The sequence below is a fragment of the Hypanus sabinus genome, chromosome 31 (genome assembly GCF_030144855.1).
Source record: "Hypanus sabinus isolate sHypSab1 chromosome 31, sHypSab1.hap1, whole genome shotgun sequence".
In the NCBI taxonomy this organism is placed as follows: domain Eukaryota; kingdom Metazoa; phylum Chordata; class Chondrichthyes; order Myliobatiformes; family Dasyatidae; genus Hypanus; species Hypanus sabinus.
The window spans coordinates 31,703,510-31,709,545 of record NC_082736.1 but is presented as its reverse complement, the minus strand read 5'-3'; the positions used below and the strand labels follow the sequence as shown (position 1 = coordinate 31,709,545).

At 48.0% G+C, this 6,036-nt stretch overlaps 1 pseudogene; it reads left to right on the top strand.

Moving 5' to 3' along the window:
• The first annotated feature begins 2,073 nt into the window (after positions 1–2,073).
• On the top strand, positions 2,074–2,615 carry LOC132383709 (peptidyl-prolyl cis-trans isomerase-like; annotated as a pseudogene).
• The last annotated feature ends 3,421 nt before the right edge of the window (positions 2,616–6,036 follow it).

The window sequence follows — 6,036 nt, the reverse complement described above, 5'->3', positions numbered from 1 at the left end:
TCCTGCGGCCGAGCCGGTGACAAACGTCTCGTTTCATAAGCTTTCCTTCGGACTCCACCAGTGAGGCTGAGAGGGGGATCTTGACGACTGGGCGTCTCAGGACCTCCACACCTTCTGCCCAGGCTCGTGCCCTGGAGAGGTTGCGGCAACAGAACCAATACAGACTAACCCACAGCGCACACTATACTTCCATTGTCCTTCGAGACAACGGATGCCATTATCATTGTAATCTGAACATCTGTCATGTATGTATTTCTGCATGTGTGCACCGTCGATCCATGTATGTGCATATGGCATGCATGTGCTGTGTGTACGTGTCTATGTGCATGGTGTCTGTATCTATGTGCGTGTATCTGTGTGCCTCAGTCCTTCAACATTTTTGTATATCTTTTCTCTACACTTTTCCAGTGTAGCATCATCTGCTTTATGGTCACCATCATTATGTGTCATGTCGTATGACACCATCATTATGCGCCGTGACGCACTGACGTGGGCGACCATGGTCTTACCATAACCATGATAGTTCTTGCAAGTTCGCCTGCAGAAGTGTTTTCTCAAACTTCCAGTAATTGCATTATTCCCTATCCCTGTTTCTCTCTCTCACCTCATCTCCTTACCTGCCCATCAACTCCCTCTGCTGCTCTTCCCTTTCCCTTTCTTCCTTGGCTTCTGTCCTCTCCCATCAGATCTTCCCTACCCCAGGCCTTTACCTCTTTCACTTCCCAACTTGTTAATTCACCCCTACCCCTCTCCTGGTTCCACTCATCACCTACCACTTCGTATTTCTTCCTCCCCCTCCCTCCACCCCTCATCTTTCTTTTCCCCAGTCCCGATGAAGGGTCTCGGCCTAAAACATTGACTGTGTGCTCTTTTCTGTGGATGCTGCCTGGCGTGCTGAGTTCCTCCAGCATTCTGTGTGGTTTGCCATTGCCTTCTTCTGGGCCAGTGTCTTTACAAGATGCGTGACCGTTATCAATACTCTACTTGGCGTCGGTGGTCACATAACACATAACCAGGACTTGTGATGTGCACCATACGACCATCCACCATCCGGGGGGGGGGGGGGGCTAAGCAGGTGCTACACCTTGCCCAAGGGTGACCTGCAAGCTAGTGGAGGGAAGGAGCGCCTCACACCTCCTTTGGTAGAGATGTATCTCCACCCCTAGCGATTGGTATGCCTTTGGACTGTGGGAAGAAACCCATGTGGACATGCAAACTCCTCGTAGGCAGTGGCGGGAATTGAACCCGGGTCACCCGTACTGTAAAGAGTCGTGCTAACCACTACACTACCGGGCTGTCCTGGTACCTACGCTGTCTGTGACGCCGCTTTCAGGCGAGCCAGCCCGTTTGTCTGTAGGTGCTGTTCCAAGACTGTGCACCACGTTCAAAGTAAATTTAACATTAAAGTACATTTAAAGTACTGGGACGGCACGGTAGCGTAGAGGTTAGCACAACGGTTTACAGTACCAGCAACCCCGGGTTCAATTCCCGCTGCTGTCTGTGAGGAGTTTGCACGTTCTCTCCCCGTGACCACGTGGGACTCCTCCAAGTTTCCTCCCACAGTCCAAAGACCTACCGGTTGGTAGGCTAATAGGTCATTTTAACTTGTCCCGTGATTAGGCGAGGACTAAATTGGTGGATAGTGGGCGGTGCAGCGCTATGTGCCAATTCCGCGCTGTAGCTAAATAATAGTTACTATATGCTAACTTGAGATTAATTTCCTTGAGACCGGAAGAAGGGTCTCAGCACGAAACGTCGATTGTTTATGCCTCTCCATAGATGCTGCCTGACCAGCTGAGTGTTCCTCCAGCACCTTACGTGTGCGTTGCTCTGGATTTCCAGCATCGGCACCATCTCTCGTGTTTGGGATTCAATTTCTCGCAGGCTCTGACGGGGCGGGAAAAAAAAAGTATATTAGAGAAACTATTCATGAACAGTCCGGGACTGACAATCAGTGTGCAAGAGAAGACAAACTGTGAGCAGATGTGAAATATCACACTGAGGGGAATTAGCACTCCTAGCAGAGTGCTCGGTTGAGGTCAGCACTGAGTGGTGTGAGGGAAAAAAAAGAGAATGGGCAACCCTCGCGTCTTCTTCGACATTGGTTTTGATAAGCAGCTAAGGGGCCGCATTGTATTCGAGCAAAGGAGCGATTTTGTTCCAAAAACTGCAGAGAACTTCCGTGTGCTTTCTACCAAGCCAGAGGGTGAGGGGTTTAAGGGATCCATTTTTCACCAAATAATTCCTGGCTTTACGTGCCAAGGTGGAGATTTCACAAAAGGCAATGGCACAGGGGGCAAATCCATCTATGGTAACAAATTTCCTGATGAGAACTTCATACTCAAAAACATGAAGGACCGGGAACACTGTGAATGGCAAATACTGGGCCCAATACAAATGGAACACAACTTTTTATCTGTACTGCCCCAACTAGTTGGTTGGATGGAAAGCATGTTGTGTTTGGCCGTGTGGTGGAAGGCTACGATGATGTACAACAAACGGAATCAAAGGGATGGCAGAGTAGAAAGACGAGTATTACCGTTCTGTGGAACAATGTGATGAGAACATTCCTACAGTGGCTGCTCAGTCTTTCTTCCATTGTTACGTTGCTATGAAGGTGGCAAAATCCAAATCACAAGTTGATTTGTGTGATCGTAAGTTTCCAAGTTGCCTGAGGCTTTTGCCCAGGTTGGTGCCTGAACCATTAATTTTCAGTGATCTGTGGCAGTGCTTAGCTTTTAACTTTTTCATGAGGTATAGTGGAATTATTTGCTTATTTTAGCCTTGTACTAAAACACTTCATTCAAATAAAATGTACATTTGCTCACCAAAAAACAAGAAATACTGAGGCTGTCTACAAGAAGGGTCAGAGTCGTCTCTACTTCCTGAGGAGACTGAGGTCCTTTAACATCTGCTGGACGATGCTGAGGATGTTCTACGAGGCTGTGGTGGCCAGTGCTATCATGTTTGCTGTTGTGTGCTGGGGCAGCAGGCTGAGGGCAGCAGACACCAACAGAATCAACAAGCTCATTCGTAAGGCCAGTGATGTTGTGGGGGTGGAACTGGACTCTCTGACGGTGGTGTCTGAAAAGAGGATGCTATCCAAGTTGCATGCCATCTTGGACAATGTCTCCCATCCACTCCATAATGTACTGGTTAGGCACAGGAGTACATTCAGCCAGAGACTCGTTCCACTGAGATGTAACATTGAGCGTCATAGGAAGTCATTCCTGCCTGTGGCCATCAAACTTTACAACTCCTCCCTCGTTGTGTCAGACCCCCTGAGCCAATAGGCTGGTCCTGGACTTATTTTCACTGGGCATGATTAACTTATTATTTAATTATTTATGGTTTTATATTGCTATATTTCTTCACTATTCTTGGTGGTGCGGCTGTAATGAAACCCAATTTCCCTCGGGATCAATAAAGTATGAATGTCTGTCTGATAAAGAGTAAAAGGGAGGTGAGAGTTGAGACTGGACCACTGGAAAATGATGCTGGTGAAGTAGTAATGGGGGACAAAGAAATGGCAGATGAACTTAATGGGTGCTTTGTGTCAGTCTCCACTGTGGAAGACACTAGCAGTGTGCCAGAGGTCCGTGAGTGTCAGGGTGCAGGAGTGAGTGCCATTGCTATTACAAAGGAAGAAGTGCCAGACAAACTCAAAAGGTCGTAAGGTGGATAAGTCACCTGGACCAGATGGACTACATCCCAGAGTCCTGAGAGAGGTATCCGAAGAGATATAGATGCCTTGGTCGTGGTCTTTCAAGAATCACTTGACTCTGGCATGGTCCGGATGGACTGGAAATTGCAAATGCCACTGCACTCTTGAAGAAGGGAGGAAGACAAAAAGAAAGGGAAATTATAGGCCGGTCAGCTCGACCTCGATGGTTGAGAAAATGTTGGCGTCTATTATTAAGGATGAGGTTTCGAGGTGCTTGGAGACCAATGATAAAATAAGTCAAAGTAAGCGTGGTTTCTGTCAAGGGAAATCTTGGTTGACAAATCCGTTAGAATTCTTCGAGGAAGTAACAGGCAGCGGTGAGACAAAGGAGAGGCGGTGGGCGACATTTACTTGGATTTTCAGAAGGCGTTTGACAAGGTGCCACACATGAGGCTGCTCAACAAGATAAATTCCTGTGGCGTTACGGCAAAGAGACTGGCATTGATAGAGGAAGTAGCTGACGGGCAGGAAGAAGCGAGTGGGAATAAAGGGGGCCTTTTCTGGTTGCTTCTCTTTCTCTCTTTGGTTGGTGATGGTTGGGATCCGTCTGACTCCAAGGATAATGGGTGATGATGATGATCATCACAACCCTGGGTAGAAGGTGTGGAGATCCTGAGATGCCCAGTCATCAAGGTCCCTCTCTCGACCTCCAAAGGAAAGCTTATGAAGCGATATGTTTGGCATCGGCTCGGCCATAGGAGCTGCCGGGAGGACGTTCAATGACATCCACTGGGGCTCCACTCCGGATTTGCCGTCAGGGTTCGCTCCCGTAGCCTTCGTCTCTCCCCGAGGCTGCTCACAGGGCAGCGGGGCTACCAACCAATCGCAGGGGGATCCGGTTTGCGAGCACCAGGGCGTGTCCGCACACCGGTGGGCCTGCGTGCTACGTGCGTGGGTGTTTTGGGGTCGTCGGTGGGGAAGTGTCAGCCCTGCACACTGCATACGTGCTTTGATAGTAAATAGTGACCCCCCGCCCCACCGTTTCTCGAACGTTCGCTTTACGACAGCTCGCTGTTAGAAAAGACCTACATTAGTACCTGTTTTCGCTAAAAGAAGAGGATTTCCGCTCTTACGAAAAAAGGACTCCCGCTTTATACTTGTGTTTACCCCGAGAAAGACTACAATGACCGTGAAGCTTTGTGCGGGCAGTTGTGTGCCTATGAGTGAACGTGCTGATTTTTTTTCCTCCAAATCGATTTTAGCTCATTGGCTTCCCGATTCTGATAAGTGAAACTACACCATACATACAATATTTCTACTTTACATAAGCTGTACATTTATCACATTATTCTTGCTTTTACTATATGTTAGTGTTATTTTAGGTTTCATGTGTTATTTGACATGATTTGGAAGGTTATTTTTTAGGTCTGGGAATGCTCAAAATATTTTCCCCATATAAATTAATGGTGACTGCTTCTTCGCTTTGCGACATTCCGGCTTTACGACTGGTGCAGAGCCACCAACCTGTCTCTGACTGTGAACAAAACAAAAGAGATGATTGCTGACTTTAGGAGGGCACGGAGCGACCACTCCCCGCTGAACATTGACGGCTCCTCAGTAGAGATCGTTAAGAGCACCAAATTTCTTGGTGTTCACCTGACAGAGAATCTCACCTGGTCCCTCAACACCAGCTCCATAGCAAAGAAAGCCCAGCAGCGTCTCTACTTTCTGCAAAGGCTGAGGAAAGTCCATCTCCCACCCCCCACCCCATCCTCATCACATTCTACAGGGGTTGTATTGAGAGCATCCTGAGCAGCTGCATCACTGCCTGGTTCGGAAATTGCACCATCTCGGATCGCAAGACCCTGCAGCAGATAGCGAGGTCAGCTGAGAAGATCATCGGGGTCTCTCTTCACGCCGTCACGGACATTTACACCACACGCTGCATCTGCAAAGCAAGCAGCATTATGAAGGACCCCACGCACCCCTCATACAAACTCTTCTCCCTCCTGCCGTCTGGGAAAAGGCACTGAATCATTCGGGCTCCCACGACCAGACTATGTAACAGTTTCTTCCCCCAAGCTATCAGACTCCTCAATACCCAGAGCCTGGACTGACACCTTACTGCCCTATTGTCCTGTTTATTATTTATTGTAATGCCTGCACTGTTTTGTGCAGGGTAGGTCTGTAGTCTAGTGTAGTTTTTTTTCTGTGTTGTTTTTTACGTAGTTCAGTCTAGTTTTTGCACTGTGTCATGTAACACCACGGTCCTAGAAAAACGTTGTCTCATTTTTACAATGCACTGTACCAGCAGTTATGGTCGAAATGATCCAATAAAAGTGACTTGACTTGATTTCTGTCTCTACAGAGCG